This window comes from Melitaea cinxia, chromosome 21 (assembly GCF_905220565.1).
Source record: "Melitaea cinxia chromosome 21, ilMelCinx1.1, whole genome shotgun sequence".
Classification (NCBI taxonomy): domain Eukaryota; kingdom Metazoa; phylum Arthropoda; class Insecta; order Lepidoptera; family Nymphalidae; genus Melitaea; species Melitaea cinxia.
The window spans coordinates 1,403,672-1,423,733 of NC_059414.1; the positions used below are offsets into that span (position 1 = coordinate 1,403,672).

General features: G+C 34.3%; 1 long non-coding RNA gene across 1 annotated transcript; it reads left to right on the forward strand.

Moving 5' to 3' along the window:
- Positions 1 to 422: 422 nt before the first annotated feature.
- LOC123664104 lies at positions 423 to 15,523 on the forward strand. Its single transcript, XR_006744772.1, has 2 exons — positions 423 to 492; positions 15,482 to 15,523. It is a non-coding gene; the product is annotated as an uncharacterized LOC123664104 (long non-coding RNA).
- The last annotated feature ends 4,539 nt before the right edge of the window (positions 15,524 to 20,062 follow it).

Sequence of the window (20,062 nt, forward strand, 5' to 3'; positions counted from 1 at the left end):
AAACACCCTCCAAAAATAGGAAACTGAGATTGTTTTACATTTTAAATTAAAATTTATTCAGCTGAATTTGAATTGAACACAATTGGCAGATGCTATTCATTTTTGAGGGATTTATTTTTACCTGAGCATTGGTATAATCTGTGTATACTATTACGTGTGTAGGCAGTTATTAAAAATATTTATGTCTTTATCAGTCGCTATCTATCTAGGACACAGACAATTAAGGCGATTAAGCCTACCCTGTACCTGTTAACTGAGGTAGGGCACAGCAGAAATTTCCTGTTCAAAATCTGGAGCAGCCCGACTGGGGTAGTACCTCGACTTTACAGAAGATCACAGCTAAATAATACTGCTTTCAAGCAGTATTGTATTCCTGTTGGTGAGTAAGGTGACCAGAGCTCCTGGTGGGGATTGGGGATTGGGTCGGCAACGCGCTTGCGGTGCTTCTGGTGTTGCAGGCGTCTATAAGCTACGGTAATCTCTTACCATCACGTGAACCGTACGCTTGTTTACCGAACTAATGATATAAAAAAAACCCCTAATAACAGTCGATCGTGTTTAAAAAAGTCTCAAAATAGTAATCCAGATTTATTTAATGTATTTTATATATATTCCTATTGAGCATCAGTAGGTAGCCGTCATCTGATAGCACTATCTCTATGTAAGCCGTGACGAAAGTCTTAACACCTATAAGAGAAAATTATATTAAATACGATTTAAGCCTCCGCAGACTATTAACAGTTTTAAGTTTAATTCGACTGTTAATGACCAACAGTTTTTAGTTCATATATTCATTTTAATTTGAAGTCTATTATTAGCTCAGGAATAGCACGGATTTCGCTAATGTAAAAAAAAATTAAACTTTTAATGTATGAATATTTACGATATGAGATTTAGGAAAAAAAAAACGGCGCGAATTTCGCAGGTTCAGATAGAAAGTTAACAGCCTTTTAGACAATGGCCGACAGATAAGTCTGTTTTGGCCGATATTTTACACTGTTTATAACCAAATACCATTGTACAGACACGTGCACGTACGGTCGGTAATATTCTGTAGCCTGAGCGATTCTCAATGCGTTGATTGAAAGTTGTCGCTTGTTATGATTTCTCTGTTCCATTTTCTTCAATTACTTTCGCTCTGTTTCATTTGAAAGCATTCAATATATATTTTCGAAACGTTTTTCGGATAAATTTAAATTTAAAAATTAAATTACTTATGCAATTTTATATTTACGAATCTTTATTCGAAGTAGTAGTCTATACGTCAGATACGAGAATAAACATTTGAAACTATGACAGAAATTTTAAATATAATGAAATCATAATTTTAAACTTCAAACCCAACGACCCCCTAAATAGATGCGAATTCTGTAAATACATATTTAATTATTTTCTTGAACAGTATTTATAAAATATTTTACTTAAGCTATTTATGTTATTTTATTATTATTATTATTATATATATTAGACGTACTGGCAAACGAAAACATAACCGACTTCAATTACATCGACAAGTAATACAACGTATAGGTAGATGAAAAAATTGTCAAGTATATACGCATTATCAAAAATATACAAAAAGTAGTCATCAGATATAGATCAAACTTAAACGGGACCACAAGACAAGCACCACCTTTCAGTTAAAAAAAAATCATCGAAATCGGTCCACCCAGTCAAAAGTTCTGAGGTTAACAGACATAAAAATAATTGTGTTTGCTCGCAAACGAAAAAAAAACCGACTTCAATTACATCGACAAGTAATACAACCCAGATCGACGAAAAAATAGTCAAGCAACTACGCGTTATCAAAGATTACTCAAAAAGTAGTTATCAGATCTCGATAAAATTTATATGTGACCACATGATAAACACCAGCTTTCGATTAAATTAAAAATTATCAAAATCGGTACACCCAGTAAAAAGTTATTGCGGATTTTCGAGAGTTTCCCTCGATTTCTCTGGGATCCCATCATCAGGTCCTGGTTTCCTTATCACGGTACCAAACTAGGGATATCCCCTTTCTAACAAAAAAAGAATTATCAAAATCGGTACATTCAGTAGAAAGTTATGTGGTATAATACAACGTAGGTCGACGAAAAAAGCGTCAAGTAAAAACGCATTATTGGATATAACTCGAAAAGTAGTTGTTAGATCTCAAATAAATTTAAATGGGACCAATTGGCACACACCACCTTTCGATTAAAACAAAATTTGTCGAAATCGGTCTACCCGGTCAAAAGTTCTGATGTAACATACATAAAAAAAAAAAAAAATACAATCGAATTGAGGAACTCGTTCTTTTTTCGAAAGTCGGTTGAAAATAGGTTTAAAAACAAATTTATTATTGCGTAAGGTATTTTACCTTCACGTATCACAATATGCCGCATCAACAAAATATATTAACTTAGACGGTAAAAAACTCCTGAAAACGCAATGCTATGAAACAATTCAAAAGCAATTATTCATCATATTCGTCTCTTGGGCGCAGGATGTGACGTAACAGCGATACGACTACTGCAGACTATCATGATTAAGTGATGACGAATATCTCCGCCTTCAATCAATTACCAGCCCGGGAATTGAACTTAGGAACGCTTACAACTACATTGTTTATACAATTGTTTCTTCTTACATTTTAATATACTATAGATAATAAGTACTTGTATTTTTTCTATAGATAGAATATACTTTCTATAAATTTGAATGATTCAGACTGCGATATTTATGGCCTGTGATAAAGTTATCTAACGGATAACGGTATCTAACAGATAAAGTTTTATGATTCATTTCTCTTCAAATTTCACTCTGTCGCATATTTTCTACTCGGAGCGTATGAAACCAAGTTGTAGTTTATTAGTTGAGGTAAAACACGTCTAAAGGGCCTGTTATGATAAAGCCTATCCGTAACTTATGTATAAGATAAACTTAATTAGCTGTGTGGTTACTGTGTGCTGTATGGTTACGGCTGTAAGAATATAGCCATCCCCTCTCTTCCCATAGGTGTCGTAAGAGGCGACTAAAGGATAACACAGTTCTACTACCACCTTGGAACTTAAAAAGCCGATCGGTGGCGGGATAACCATCCAACTGCTGGCTTTGAAATACACAGAGCGAAGACGGACAGCAGCGTCTTCCGTGCGACAAAGCCAGCCCTGCGGTCACCGACCCGCCTGCCCAGCGTAGTGACTATGGGCAAAACACCTGAGTTCACATCAATTTTGGCGCGAACTTTTGAAGGCCTATGTCTAGCAGTGGACTGTAATAGGCTGAAATGATATAAAGGAACGGAACTACCTCGTCACTTTAGCCTGTAATATCCCACTACTGGGCATAGGCTGAAGTGGTGGTAGTGGAAACTGAATTGAAAACCTCTTTAAAACTTTTTTATATTACAATTGCGTTCATAAGGGCGTATATTTACCGACAGCGAAATATAGATACAAAATGTAATCGAATCCGAAGCATTACTCGAATTCGTTGAATAAATAAAAAAAAAACATGTTTAGGAGAATTCCAATTAACTAGACATGTCAACAAAACCCGACAAATATCAGGTTAAAGCACTTTCAAAAAAATATTAGCATAACCTTGTGGTTGTTCATAACAAACAACACAAATGGTACACGTGCAATGTCAAAAACGAACACAAATCTTCAAAAACGTTTAAAATTTACACAAAAGCACAAAGAACGCATATTTGTGCTTTGATAATAAATGACAAGTCAACCTTTGTTCAGACTTGTGTACATAAATCAAAATTCACGCAGACGAAATCGAACTCGCGCTATTAATATACTTCCGGTGTTTGTACAACTGGACATTCATTTCTCTAATAATTATATATATTTTGCTATTATGTAATACAATGTAAGCATAGCTGTATGAAAATATAAATTCTGACCTTCTTATAATGAAACAAATTTTTCGTATTTCATTACAGTTTATTAGGTATTTATATATGCCCGAAGTGGATAATTTACAGTAACCATGGTCACGGGACAAGGGAGCGCGTTCAAAAATTTGTTTCATTATAATGAGTGGAATTCGCGTAAACATTAGAAAACACAACAGCCTATCTATGTATAAAAAAAAAAGAAAAAAAAACAATATTTGACCTTCTTTTTTTAAGTAGTGATGTGAAAACTTCAAATCGCTTCAAAAGCATTGAGGCTTGCAAAGACGACGACATATCATAGTTTCAAAATATTAATCGCTGTAAGTCCCTTAGGATGGAATAGGTTCATATTGAGTGAGGTCGAGTCATCTACATTTTGTATTACCACTACTCGAATCGACGACAAATTTAAAAAATTGACTTACCGCGTGTTGTGTAAATATCGATTTTAAAATCAAAATTTATAAAAGAAGACTTGCGCAATGATGCCGACGTGTTTAAGCTTTTGGATGAGTAGAAGTATAATTAGAAGACCTCAATTCCATTACCTGAAAAGAATTTTTTAAGTGTTATTAATTAAGTTTTAATTTTAATAAGTCAGTTGATGACTCTAAAAATAATCACGACTACAAGGAAATATGGATCCCATACTTATTGCTCCAACAAATTGATCAAGTAATCGTTGACCACATGCAATCATTGGCTATAAAATGTCATACTTGAAACAAATCAATAAGGAAATTTGAACGAGAAGTAAATCGTCAAAGCGTCGATTTAAAATAAATAAATTAATAAAATATGTTCACATACAAAAACCATCAGCGCTTGAAAATTTCGACTGTTACGCGTTAACTATCACTAAATTGGGTCAAAAAGCGTCAACGCTTAAGTGTTTTCAGGGTCACTCAGGGTCACTCAGTGGGCGATGAAAAGATTTAAACGAACCCATTCAAATGTGAGACGTAGGCGTAAATACCGACTACGACTTATCATAAAGACTAATTCAATGTCAAGAATTTTCATGGACACCACAGACTATATATATTATATGATAAGTCGATGTTTATGTCTGTGCAACGCCATGTTACTTATGTATGAGTGAATACAACATATCTACTAATTTGTACATAATTAAATATTTATTTATATTAAAATTGTAACCAGCTGATGTGGTAGAAGAGACTTTTAGAATATTTTTTTCTATTTATTGGTCTGTATATTTATTTCGACAAATTTGATGAAATTTTTCTACTGACATGAGACCGTGGAGGTCTTAGGTTTCTTGCGGATGCACCATCAAGAAATGTAGTTATTATTCTAAAAACAATTGTAGTGAAATCGTAACGAATTCGTGTTTAAATAGGTATATCGGAGTCGTATAAATAATAAATCATGTAGCAGAATACTGATACTGTAATAATAAAATTAATTCCATACCCAAAAAATCACAGGCCAAAGCAAGGAGAAAATTAAACTTCCTCGATTACAAACAAAAGAACATCTCCTTTATAAATTCATAAAACACTAGTGTCTGAGTGTCTGAGACCTCAGTACTCTAAGTACAGCCACGCCCACGGTTCATCAATTGTGAGTCAGTGACGAGAGACGTGGCGCCTTTGACGCATTCCGATTCATTTAGATACGTTATGTAAGGGCGAATACCATTTTAGTATTTACTAGTAACACAATCTACGTGTCACTCGTACTAAAAACAGTGTACTAACTGAGTAATAAGGGAATCGTGATATATTCCTACGTCGGTGATGGAATGTTTCACGTAATTTTAATATCGTCATTCTCAATGAGGCAATTAGTAATATTTATTTCAAAAGTTTAACATTAAGTAGCTGAATAAGAGTCGGGTTAATGCGTCAGTAATCCAACAGTTTATTTGCAGACCTTTAACATTTTAAATTTATAATTCTGTAACTTTTATTTCGAAAGTATTATTTTGTAACGATTAAAATTGTCTCCGGTGCGACAAAGCCAGCCCTGCGGTCACCAACCCGCCTGCCCAGCGTGGTGACTATGGGCAAAACACACGAGTTCACGTTATTTTTGGCGTAAACTTGTGGAGGCCTGTGTCCAGCACAGGACTGTATAGGCTGTAATGATGATGATGATGAAAAATAAGACTGTAAGATAATAAGATAATATAAATTACAATAGGATATAGCGGTCTGTTTTTTTAATAAAGTAAGATAAAATAAAATAAGAGTTCTTTAGGATTTCTTTATGACATAAAGTCTGCTTTGATTCAAAAAAGCTTAAAATATTGCAATACATCAATCAAATACCCGACTAGAAAAAAGGCCAGGCTCAACCAGATCATGAATCTGGACCGGATCAGGATAGAATGAGGCATGCCAGATCCGGCAAGCTCTATCAGGACAAGGTCTGGTCCAGACAAGGGTAGCCTGATGTAAAATATAATCAAGTATGGTTAGGCATACTAGATCAGGACCCGGTCCGGTCCAGATCAGGATAGCCTGAAAGAAATTACGCGAACTGAGCCTGAATCGCGCTATTAATGTTTTTAAGCGTACTTAGTACATACAATTATCAGGACAGTCTAGCAGAGAGTCCATTTCTACACAGTGGAGCAGTCGTAAGTAAAAGGAAATAGTTAATTAGTAGTTAATTATTAGAAGTTAATAAATAAACTTTAAATAATAATAATAATTAATTAATTAATAACATAAGAATAAATAAAAATAATTAATATTTAAAGTAAAAACATAAATAAATAAATAATACATTGGAAAAAATAAACGGAAATAAATATCGTAATAATTATGTTAAGTAAAATATTTATAATATCAATTCGCTTTTTTTTTTGTTAAACAATTTTTTCAAGAATATACATTCGTGTTTTTTAAAAGGACCGGACCGAACCGGCTGATCAGGATGAGATGAAATTTCCTGATCTGGACCCGATCAGGTTATCTCATCTCATCCTGATCAGGTCCAGACCAACCATCTGCGTTACATGCCTTATCTAGTTCTGATCAGGCTTGCCTGGTGCGGTCCTTCTAAGGAAGACGAAAAATTTTCTACTCGGGTGTACGCAAAATTTACGAAATTTTATCGTATCTTTTTTGGTTTTATAAAATGACACCAATGAGATACCTGTTTTAATTGACACATATGTTTGTCATGGTCTGGGTAGCTTCTTCATGTTATGGACCCCTGGTACACGATTCGCATCCTACTGGAGGCCATTGGTTATATTATTAGTCGTTTATTTATTTTCATTTTATTTATAAATATTTCAATTTCGTTTTAAACATTTTCCCTCATCGAACACAATTAAATTTCCTTTCAAAAACCAAACAATAACTGCCTGACGCACGACTTCCGACTGACAGAAATACCGTTTTGATTAGTACCGAAGTGCTTCAGTTTTGATTGGCAGATTTATCTTACAAATTTAACATTATCATTAATTTTAAAAATTACCAACTTTTCATTAGCGCAAAAAACTATATATTTTTTTTATGTATCAAGATCGACAAACTACGGACCACCTGATGGTAAGCTGTTACCGTAGCCTGTAGACGCATGCAACGCCAGAAGCATCGTAAACGAATGTCGAACCTACCCCTGACCCTCCCCAGGAGCTCTGGCCACCTTACACACCATTACAATACAATAATACTTGAGAATTGTATTATTTATCTGGAATCTTCTGTAAAGTTTCCCAGTTGGGCTGCTCCAAATTTTAAGATATTTCCAGCTGTGGCCTACCTCAATAAATTTTAATTGCACTATTTGTGAGGGCGTTAAGGCGACACGAGACGTACATTTATATGCGTATCAAGAGCACCTTCCCGGTGATCTAGTTAACTGTCCCGGTTCATTTACGGTCGACGACACGCTCCAGATTATCCGGGTTTCCATCCGCCACGATAAATCGGATCTGTCATGTGTTCGTCGTTTAAATAAATCGCCCCTGTCACATTTATTCACGTTACCTAAATGTAAACATTGACATTTGTATAAATTTACGATTTAGGACATTCGTCATTTTCCTGCTTTACTATTTCTTATTTAAAACGAAGTGAGTATTTTTGAAAATAAGTCAGAAAATATAATAGACTTAGAAAATGTATTTTATTTTCAAAATTCTATTAAGATTCTAATCTCGACCGCAACGATTAACCTCCTTAGTGTATTCTCCAATCTACGTGACACTGGCAACATCATCTGTGCTATTTTGCCACTATTTAAAAATATTAAAGCAAATAAATGCAAGTATTGTACTGATGTAAATAGGACAGATACGATTTTATTTTCAGATTTTTACAAAGTCACCCAAACCCATTTATATTTATACCTAATCATAAACTCACTAAGCTAAAATTCTCATTAATGCATTACCTCAAAATAAATAGGAATAAACTTTACATCGTGGTGATACCAAACGGAAATACCATGCCGTTAAGATTCTAAATTTAGACTTAATTGTTAGCCGTGTACGCTTCAAGGACACGTTTTAAGTACTTCAAGGAAAAAATATTTCCTTGAACAATTTTGAAATAAATTATAAACGTTAATGAGGACATATTTACCTCAAAATAATTTATGCTGTAAATAACAAGAAAAAATTGCTCGCAACCGCAAAAGTACCGACAATTTACATTGATAAGTAATATAACGTGGGTAGTCGAAAATACGGTTAATTTAAATGTGCATTATTAGGGATCGCTTAAAACCCGTCAGACCTCGATCAAATTTAAACGGAACCACATGACACGCACCAGCTTTCGATTGAAAAAGAACCATCAAAATCGGTACACCTAGTAAAAGACAATAGGTAACACACATAAAAATACAGTAGAATAGAGAACCTTCTTTTATTTAAATATAATATAAATTTAATTAAAGCTATACACGGGTAAAATAGATCTTTTACTTCACTTACATTTAAATTTATTCTTCACCATGTATCGTCGGACAAATCATATGCAAATATATGTATTACATCAGGCAACTGTCGAGTACATTACAGTAATCTTTTATGTCATTAGGCACATCTTGAGGAAACAGAAATTGTGTGGGTATGTTTAGCGTATTCTAAATGTTTTTTACTTTACTAGCTTAAGGGTTCATCATTACAGCCTATACAGTCCACTGCTGGACATAGGCCTCCACAAGTTTACGCCGAAAATAACGTGAACTCATGTGTTTTACCCATAGTCACCACGCTGGGCAAACACACGCGGGTTGGTGACCGCAGTACTGGCTTTATCGCACCGAAGACGCTGCTCTTCGGCCTGTGTATTTCAAAGCCAGCAGTTGGATGGTTATCCCGCCACTGGTCGGCTTTTTAAGTTCCAAGGTGGTAGCGGAATTGTGTTATCCCTTAGTCGCCTCTTAAGACACCCACGGGAAGTGAAGCTTAAGGGTTAAATATAAAAAAAAACGAGTGTGCTTTAGACCATATGACCAAAATTAAACTTTTGGCTCTATCTAACGTATATCTCTCTCAACTCTCGTTCGCCTCAACCGATTATACTTTTCGTAACGCTCTCGTCACGCATTCACCAGCTTCCTACCGAAGTCAAGCGTGCGTAAAGAGGCTTTACTTCAAAAACTTTAGTTCAGTGTCTACACTAACTAAATACGACTCAGCCTGTGACATCCCACTACCGGGAATAGGCTTTTTTCTTCGTGTAGGAGAAGGATCGCAACTTTTTTCATACTAACTAAATATCACATTTAATGTTCAAAATAAACACAAATCCTCCTCCTGCCTAACCTAATCAAGTTATAAATTAATACGATTGTTACGTAATCCAGTGACAATAGCTTCCATCACAGGACATCCTACAACACATCCGCACCTCATACAAATGCGGGTAGAATTATAACCATTTATTTCATATCGACTTATCCTTGACGGCGCACGTGGCGGGGTCAACCGAGTTCAAATTAACAATGACCAAATTGAAATTATTAAAACGATATTGAGTCAAGTTAATGCTGTAGACAATGGTCTCGTGTTTCCTTTTACGTGATCAGGAAGTATTGCTGTTTTGAAAGGTGTACGATTTTGTTACGCCATCTTGACTTTTTTTTGTCTGTTTTACCGTATTATATTGTCAAATATCTACTTTAAAGTATTCACTTACTTTACTATTTACTTGATGCTTATAAGCCTGTCTTTTTAACCGACTTTGATAGAACCTTATAACAATACTGGGTGTAACGATTTTGATGATTCTTTTTATGTACGAAAGCTAGTATTTGTCACGTGGTCCCATTTAAATTTGAGGGTAGCCTCATAAACTGTTTTAGATTGCGTATTTAATAGATTTTAACTATGTTGACAATGTTCTCATTTTATTACTTATTAATATAAATTGAAGTAGTTTTTTTTTTGTTTAGAACATCTTTGACTAGCCCGTTGGCGCAGTTTGTGGTGACTCGGCTTTATGTTCCGGGGTTGTAGGTTTGATTTCCGACTGAGTTTGGGTTTATTAAATTATATTTATTTCTATGTATATTTATCAAAAAAAAAAAAAACATTATCAGCCGGTTGTTGACCTATAACGTTGCTTACCGTAGGAACAGACGACTGTGTTTGTATGTTATATACATAAAGAAAACCCAATTGTATCATGTTATCTTGAAGTTTTTTTTTTTGTATTTTATTGTATTATATTATCATATAGTTTGTATCAGTTTCAAATAAAATGTCTCCTGACTCAAGCAAGCTTTACAAGAACTTTTTAATCGTCAGTTTAAAATATATACTCGTACACCGACTGTAAGTTCCACTCCTAAGTTCCTTCAATCGGGGAGTTCTGTGGGTATTATAGACCGCGTTCCACGTACAAAAAAAAAATTAGATTTGACTTTGTTTAAAGAGACGAAAATATCGTATATATGAGATTATTCCTTTTAATGTGAAGCTAGAGATAACCTATCAAATATAATTTTACACGGATATAGGAACTGATATTTAAATCTATATACTATGTAATATTTGTACAACGATGAAACGATTTCTCAGAATTCACAACGAAGTTGGGTGAAAATTACAAAATTAAATATATAAACATACTTATGTATGTATGTGTTATTAGTGTATGTTAGTCAAAATCTTTTTCAGTCAGCTTGTTACATTAAAAATCGGCAAGTATTCTTATATAATTGTTATATTTATTAAAGAAACTGCGATGATATGAAATTAAAGACCTTGCATGACCTAGCCATACCTAGACATAGCGATGTTTGCTTGCAAACGAAAAAAAAACAATTATTATTATTACATAAAAAATAATATATAGGGAATATATGGGTAATGTAGGTAGTCGTAAAATAATTAATGAAATACTCATTATATTTCAAATGGTACCACGACAAGCACCACCGTTCGATTTAAAAAAGAATCATTAGAATCGACACACCTAGTAAAACCTATGAGATAAGAGACATAAAAAAATAAAGAGTAATAATTAAAACAATGCTCTTTTTTCAAAGTCGGTTAAGTGTCTAGGTTTGAATAAATAGTTCCCATGCGGAAATTGAGTCCAAACATATTTATCATATCTATCAATCCGTTACTTTTGTAAATTGTCAAAAGATTATTTGGCAAAACTAATCTTTTAAAAACATAATGCTGTTGCTGTGACTACAGTCCGCTGGCTACCAATATTTTTCCGTTGTTAATAGCATTATGTGTGTTTTTCGGTGAATTCGCTTACAAATTATTTACACAAAAAGCCCTTTAATTTACCTTAATCTCTCTCCATACATTATCTAATTAAAAAAGACAGACGATTCCAATAATTATATATTTTTACAGACTAAAAGATAAACAAGGAAATCCGCCTGTTGAGGCAGACGTCTTACTGGACTGTAAGCGTCTTACAAACCGACATAATTAACAATTACACGCTTCGCAGAATCCTGTGAACGTTCTCAGACACGCAGAACTATAATCGATTAAAAAATGAAGCAATATTTTTTTAATCCATTACATACTAGGTGTACCAACCAACGAACGATCATCTTACGAACTTTCAAACGCGAATCGAAGCCACTCCGACGACGCTCTAAGCCGAGGTGCGATCTCGCTAGGAGACACCCTTTCTTCCCCGAGCCCTCTAAAAAGGCTTCCTTCGCGGCCGGTGTCTTTAGTACCCGGCCCCTCTCACCGGTGACGCTGTAAAGGCCAGTAGGGCCAACAGTAACAAACATTTCGAAACAAAAAAAGCGAAATTGAAATAGAGTAAAAGCCGGATAGTTGCGCCACTTTTCACTTTCACAAAAGCGCTCTGTTACGAAAGACGTGTACTTAGAATTTTTGTATTCAAAGTATATATCAATACAAAGGTAATTGTTTTTCTATATTAACTAGTTTTTTTAAACATAAATAATACTGGTTTTGAGAAAATCTGTTTTGTTTGACCTATGAAAACAGGGAATTGATCTCTTATCAGCCTGAACATCCCAATGCTCCATGTAGGAGAAGGAATAGAATAGAATATCAGCCTGTAATATCTTACTGCTGGGCATAGGCCTCTTTTTCCATGTAGGAGAAGGATCAGAGCTTAATCCACCACGCTGCTTTAACGTGGGTTGGCGGATATATTCTCTACAAAGTATGAGTAACGATCGCTATCAGGTGTATATGATAACATGCGGGACTGTCGGCTTAACGTGCTCTCCGAGGCATATAAAAGGACATACATCCGGAAAGAAATATTTGTACAAATACAAATATCCAATCCGAGTGGGAATCGAACCCGCGAACCGTCGGTGTTTTAGGCGACTTTACGCACCACTACACCAGAGCGGTTGTTTATGACAAAAAGGGATTTGACAACATAAAAAAAAACAATGATTGGTGCAGCCGTTAATGATTTTATCGACTACCAAAAGAAGCAATAAAACGGTTCATTTTTATTTATAATACAGATATGTATGTACCTGTTTGAACTTAAAAAACATTATATTAAGCAATTTTCATTTAATCTCACAGGCGGCAACCCTGACCAACTGATAATTGCAATTAAAACCAATTGCTCCATGACCTGACCATGAAACAAATACGAGAAATTGATAATCATGAAACAATTAGATTGTGATGCTCCCGCGCGGTTTGAACCCCATTGATTGTTCTGGTCCCGTTTTGAATCATAACGTGCTGTTATAGATGGCAAATAACCATTCTTCTACAGCTGCGCTTACAAAAAGCTACCGCTACCTCTTTTTTTAACAATCACGATAAAATGGATTGAAAAAAAGTGACGATGGTTAAGTGGATTTTATGCATGGCGATCATCGCTGTAACATAGCTTAGCCACGTCCCTTGACTATAACTCTATGACAACATGTCTTGAAGTAGACTTGCTCAAATTGATCAGCTAAAGTAATTCCATCTGAATGGTGTTCTAATTTACAACGATTAACTGGTGAAGTTCTCGAGGTTCCGTGCCTATGAGAGCACGTTAATCTGTCGGTTCCGGTTGTTATCATACACAGCTGATAGCGATCGTAACTCATAGCCGGGAATATACCTACCAATCCACAGAAGAGCAGCGTGGTGGATCAAGCCCAGCAAGGATATTACAGACCGAATCAATAAAAAAAATGGTGAAGGGGCATGGCTAAACTGATTGACAGCGATAAGTTACCATTTTCTTAACGCGATCAGACTATACGTATTTCATATAAATAGCGTACAAAAAATTTAATAATATCGGTCATAATTGCTAGTCTCATACAAAATAATCGCTTCGCTGGCCCGTTTTTAAGACGCCTCCATCCACTTATGCGAAAGACGCATCGCGATAACCTCTCCACCCAAAAATTATAGTCATAACATTGCAAATTTTTCATCGATTTTAATCGTAGCTATTTATGGCAATTTTAATTCGTATACCATTTTGTTGATTGAGGTTCAATTTTGATATTTTTCATGAAAATTGAGTTTAGGTCTTGAAGCTTAGTTTTGTGCTAGAGATGCCTGTGTAAATGTAGTTTCTATGTTGTGTTGTGAGGTAGTTTGAAGTGAATTTGTAACTACATAGTATAAAACAAAGTCGCATTCTCTGTCCCTATGTATGCTTAAATCTTTGAAACTACGCAACGGATTTTGATGCTGTTTTTTTTAATAGATAGAGTGATTGAAGAGGAAGGTTTATGTATGTGTATAATACATGCATAATATAGTAGAGGAATACTAGTAGTTTTTGCAACATTGCGAAGCCAGGGCGGGTCGCTAGTTAAATACAAAATGCAAGTCAAATTACAGTATTCTTTATAAATGAAACTTAATCTCCAAAATATATAATAACCGCTCTAGTGTAGTGGTGCAAGTAGGCAACGACGATTTGCGGGTTCGATTCCCGGCTCGGGATGGATATTTCTATTTGTAAAAATATTTCTTTCCGGTTTGGATGTCTGTTCTTTGTGTGGTGTGGCCCCACACCGTGCCTCGGAGAGTACATACACAAGTTAGAACAAGGTTTGTATACAAGAAAATTGAAACGTAATCAAATTACCTTTAAGTAGGTAGTTTGTTACATAATTTATTCCCTTTCATAGTACAATAGTGGTCTCAAAGTGGTCATAATTCGACCATAATTAATTTAAATTATAAATTTCAACATTAAACAAAACAGTATAATTATGTGCGTATGTGTGAAATACATGGTAGTGAGTGTAATTTGTTTTTTATTGATTTAATGTATTTTTATACATAATATTAGCATTATGCACTCCTGCTCTATAAAAACTATTATTATGCGAAATTAATACTACTCCGTCCGCGCAATTTTCGTAATAAGGCGTACAAAGTTTTTGCTTCACACACAAACATAATTATATAAATTATAGATAACACACAAAGATTGCATACGTGTGCGATATATCGATGCACACACAATGTCACATATAAATAAATAAAAAAACTCAACTAAACATTTTGACGACCGCTAGACGAACTGTATCGCACGCGTCGAGGGCAAGGCCCTGCAACGGTGATGAGAGGGAGACGGTGATATTATCACCATGATGAGTGTAAAAGAGACGGTATATGTTTAATGATCTTATCTACGACACCTGATCTAATGCAGTCGGTTTGAAAGTTTTAGGAAAGTCAAGTTAAGTTCTCGAAAGAATAGAATTACAAAAAACTGTCATAGATATATGTAGGTATAATATCACACACGCTCGTATGTCCTCAAGGTAGGCAGCATAATCCTTTAATATAGGAGCGCATATGTATTTAATTGTTTTAATAAACGTACATAACTTTGAAAACTGACGTCAATCGCAATAGATAAAAAACACAGCCATCGTATTTAGGTTAAAAACCCTATACAGGTTGCATCTTTAAGGAGCCTAAAGATGCAACTTTAGTGCTACTTTTTATCACACAAACAAAAAAAAACTATAATTAATAACTTACAGGATATCACAGCATATTAATACTGTTTTCAAGCAGTGTTGTGTTCCTGTGGTGATAAAGGTGGAGAGTTTCTGGGGAGGGTCGTGAGTAAAGTCAGGAGCGGCTTGTGATGTTTCTAGTGATACAGACGTCTCTAAGCTACGGTTATCATTTACCATCAGGGGAACCGTACGCTTGTTTGCCGAACTAATTGTTATATAAAACAATATAAACTGTTGTTTTCTTTAAGCAAGCATATATTTTTTATTTTGTGGACCATTTGGCGCCCCTTTGTGATTAGCATCCGGGGCATGATGACCCACCCCTCGCGCCTTCCCCTTCGCTACGCCACTGCTGCCCCAGTTGGGCTGCTCCAGATTTTGAGCAATATATTTTCTACGTAAATAAATCGTGTTATTCCATCCTTCATCAAGAAGTTATTAACGTTCCTCAAATGGTTAATATTTCAAATCGCAATAAGGAAGAGAAGTTTGTAAACAAACAGACATTATCACGGTTTTTCGTTTAGTTAGGAAGTGTTTTAATAACAATGGAATATTAATGAGGACGATAAAAACAATTGACCTAAATTACTGTAGTGTGTACTGCGAATTAGATTAAGATCCTGCTTCATGGAATTCTGATAAGATTTATTTAACACATAAGCTACTAATAATCTTTCATTTATTTTATTAGCAGGAACTAAAAGAGGCTTTAAAGCCTGTTTTATGTCAACTAATAAACTTGTGGTTTCACAGGTTGAAAATAGAAATGTCTGGCTAAAAAGTGAATTTAAATTAAATTATTGTACTTATAGATACCTAATTACAAAGCACAATATATATTTTAAAAAAAATCTATTGATTAACGTTATACTATACTTGTTCTTGCTTGTTCTTGACATCAGCTGGATTAAAATGATACGCAATCTTTGAAAACACCACTCGCCTTCTGAAACAGTTCGATATATAACAATATCGAGCAACAATAATAAAAGTTAACCGTTAAAACATATGCAGTTGCGAAGACAACCCGTGCTGTTTTAAGACATATTTGAGGACATGGGACAAATTCCAGATGTGGTCTGAATAATAAATTATTACAGTAACACGTTAACTGCTGCAGCTATTTTTGCCCAATTAATGGGATTTTGGGGCACATTAATTTACTTATTTTTCACCTATTAGCCCTAATTGTCCAGCCGATTGCATCAAATCTATTTAAAAGAAGGATATATACTGGTCAAAATCTGAATCAGCCTGTCTGGGTAAGTGATGTGATCCTGAGGCAAGATGGCCAGAGCGTCTGGTGATTTGAGGGTAAGAGGTAGGGTCGACAACGCACTTGCGATGCTTCTAGTGTTGAAGGCGCTTATAGGCTATGGTAACCGCTTACCATCAGGTGGGCTCTATGATTGTTTTCCGATCTAGTAGCATAAAAAAAATTGGACCCACATTTTAATCTACCAGACTTAAAAGAAAACATAACCAAGAAAATATTTCCCGTGAACGAGTTTAACGTAACACACGCAACGTAGGCGTTCAAAGTATTATCTTATAAATAGCTATCATTGATACAGGCGGTTATTTCAGGCGCCACTACCGGGTTTGTAACAGTTTTTACGTTTTATGATTCATGCAGCGAATGGAAGCTTGATGTTCTCAAACACGTGGTGCAAATATTTGTGTGTTTGTTAAACGAATACGATGCGGCTATTTAACAAATTATTTTTTTATAAATTTTTTTTTTTTTTACCCAACTAGTATGATCTACATCTGTTATGGATAGAGCGTGTGAAATGTTAAATAATAAATTTAAATAATAATTAATTAAATAACATTAATTTATACTATTATTATAAAGAGGTAAAGTTTCTAACTTTGTTTGTTTGTAGGGGTAATCTTCGCAAATACTGATCGGATCATGAAAATTCTTTTACTAACAGAAAACTAAACTATTCTGGAGTCATATAAGCTATATTTTATTGATATTGAACAAAAAAAAATTAGTGAAAAATAATAGTATATGTAAATCAAGTCGGAGAAATAGGAGCGAGATTTAAACTTTAGTATATATTTGCATCACAAAAATAATTAACGCCCAAAAAATGGCCACGGGTCGGCTAGTAAGTAGTAGTCTATAACTTAAAACTAGAAGTAGCTATTTTTAATAACATATTTTAAGTAACATAAATAATAAACAAGCATACAGTAAATTAAAAGTAAAAATAAAGTAAAGTAACGAGTAGTGGAGTTAATAAGAATAAGGAATCCTAAATAAGTATATTTTTGTTAATCTCAGAAACTAATGGTTCGAATTGAGAAATTCTTTTGTGTTCAATAGTTCATTTACCGATGAAGGCTATAGGCTATTTAAGCTTCAAATTAACTTGAGTGAAAACGCGGGGCACTGCTAGTATAATATAAAATAAAATAAAAAATAAAACAAAATAAATTTTATTAGTAAGAAAACACTGCTTACGTAAGATAAAATCTAACAAAATTCAATCCTAATAGTAAAATACAAAGCTTTACACAAAAAAAAAATAAAAAAAAATGAATTTGTGATGTCACCAATCGGACGCCCACTCATTATTGTTGAGACATCGTTGCCCCAACAATGATTTTCAGTGAGCACCGTGTATAGTATAAATAGATTAATTCCTTGACCATTTCTAGGGAAATCGTAAAAAACGCAGAAATATTAAACAATAGCTGTACGACTATCGACAGATAAGCGAATTCATATTATATATTTGATAATATTTAATATTGGATATTAGTCAATGTGACATACCTTCATATATTATGTACAATTGTACAATATATAATTTTTTGCCTGTGGATATTTTCTTAGAGAACGTACAAATGAAATTTGATTTAAACATCCAACGGCGACGATGGGTTGACCTATAGTGTTCCCGGTAATTGTCTGTTACCATCGCAACCACGGGTTTGATATCCGATATCTATACTAATACATATAAAGCTGAAAAGTTTATTTGTTTTATTGTCTAAACGCGCTAATTGAACAACCTACTGCTTCTGTAAAATTATTTCTGTGTTAGATAGGCTGTCTGTAGATGGCGTGCAGATAACATAGAATAGCACAAATCAAAAACAACTTTATTCAAATAGGTTTCAAAAGCACTTTCGAATCGTCATCTTACAGACAAATCATTTTGATTTTAAAAGTAATGCTGCCACCGATATAGGCTATGAGGCTATATAATATTTTAGTACCTCTTTTTTCTTAAATTACCGCGGATGATTCCGCGGAGCACGGCTAGTAATAATTACTTGTATAGGCCATACAGATGCTTGTTGAGGTCTGGATGTGTGTTGTGTATATTTCCAGTCCCCTACGTCAGAATTTTTTGTGTCTTTAAACAGGTATCCCTAGACACTCGCTAGCATCCTAATGACGAATGATTCGTAAAAATACGCCATAATATTATATCCAGATACTCAAGTAAATTGAACGTGTAAAAATGTAAACAATTTACATTTATAGTAAGTACGTACGTACCGAAATATAATTATCGACTTGTCGACACTCTGACACATACTCGTAAGCTTGCGGTCGGTTACGTGGAAACGGTGGAAAAAGACAACACAAAAGCGTTCAACGTATATCTATACTAATATTATAAAGCTGAAATGTTTGTTTGTTTGTTTTGTTTTGTTGGTACTAAATATAAAAATTCTCTTTGTGATGGGTAGTCCATTTACCGAAGATAGGCTATTGTTTCCTCAAATAAACACGTGTTAAACTGCGGGGCAATACTAGCATATTTATATCCCTTAATCCCTTAAACATTTCACTTAATTTGCTTTAATACAAAATTCAACAGTATTTTTATTATATTTTTCTTATTATAATAAATCACTCATTACGCAATTCATCTTAAATCACATTTATTTATTTATGTATTTGTACCTGGACTTTTCAGACATTAGATTTTTATTTAAAATAAAATCTATAAACATGATTACAATAATTAACAAGTACAACCATTTGCAAACTGAACGTTGGCATTTGTTTATCGTATTGAAAAACATAACACAAATTTCCTGTTACATTATTATCTAAATAAACCACTTTAATACGACCGATGATGAGTTTGTTAACTTGGCTAATTGGGCCAGTTGTCATAACTTTTAAGAATCGTATTTGCGATTACAAATATCTCATAAACAGTGGGATTCGATGGTAGGAAGAATAATTCATCAGTTCAGCTTATCGCAGTCCACTGCTGGACATATGGCTCCACAAGTTCGATCCAAAAATAGCGTGAACTCATGTTTTGCCCATAGTCACTAGGGCTGTCAGTGGGCTAGCTTTGTCGCGCTGAAGTCGCTGCTACCCGTCTTTGGCCTGTGTATTTCAAAGCCAGCAGTTGGATAGTTATCCCGCCACCAGTCGGCTTTTTAAGTTCCAAGGTGGTAGTGGAAGTATGTTATCCCTTAAGGAAGAATAATTAATCAACTTTTATCCATTGAATAGCTTAAATCAGAACCAGCTAAATAGATCCTAAGCATTGCTTATATAAAAAAATATAAATACGAGAAGGTCGTTAACTTGAATAAATAATTCAAATATTATACAATTGTATGAATAATTTTTAAACGAAGTCGTTTCAGTGACGCATAGTTGGTTCTGAGTGACCTAAATTATATTAGAACTGAATCGTAATAAGGACGCAGCTACACTGATTTTTTTTTTCCTATACTGATTCAAAATTCGAACGCGATCTGTACGTT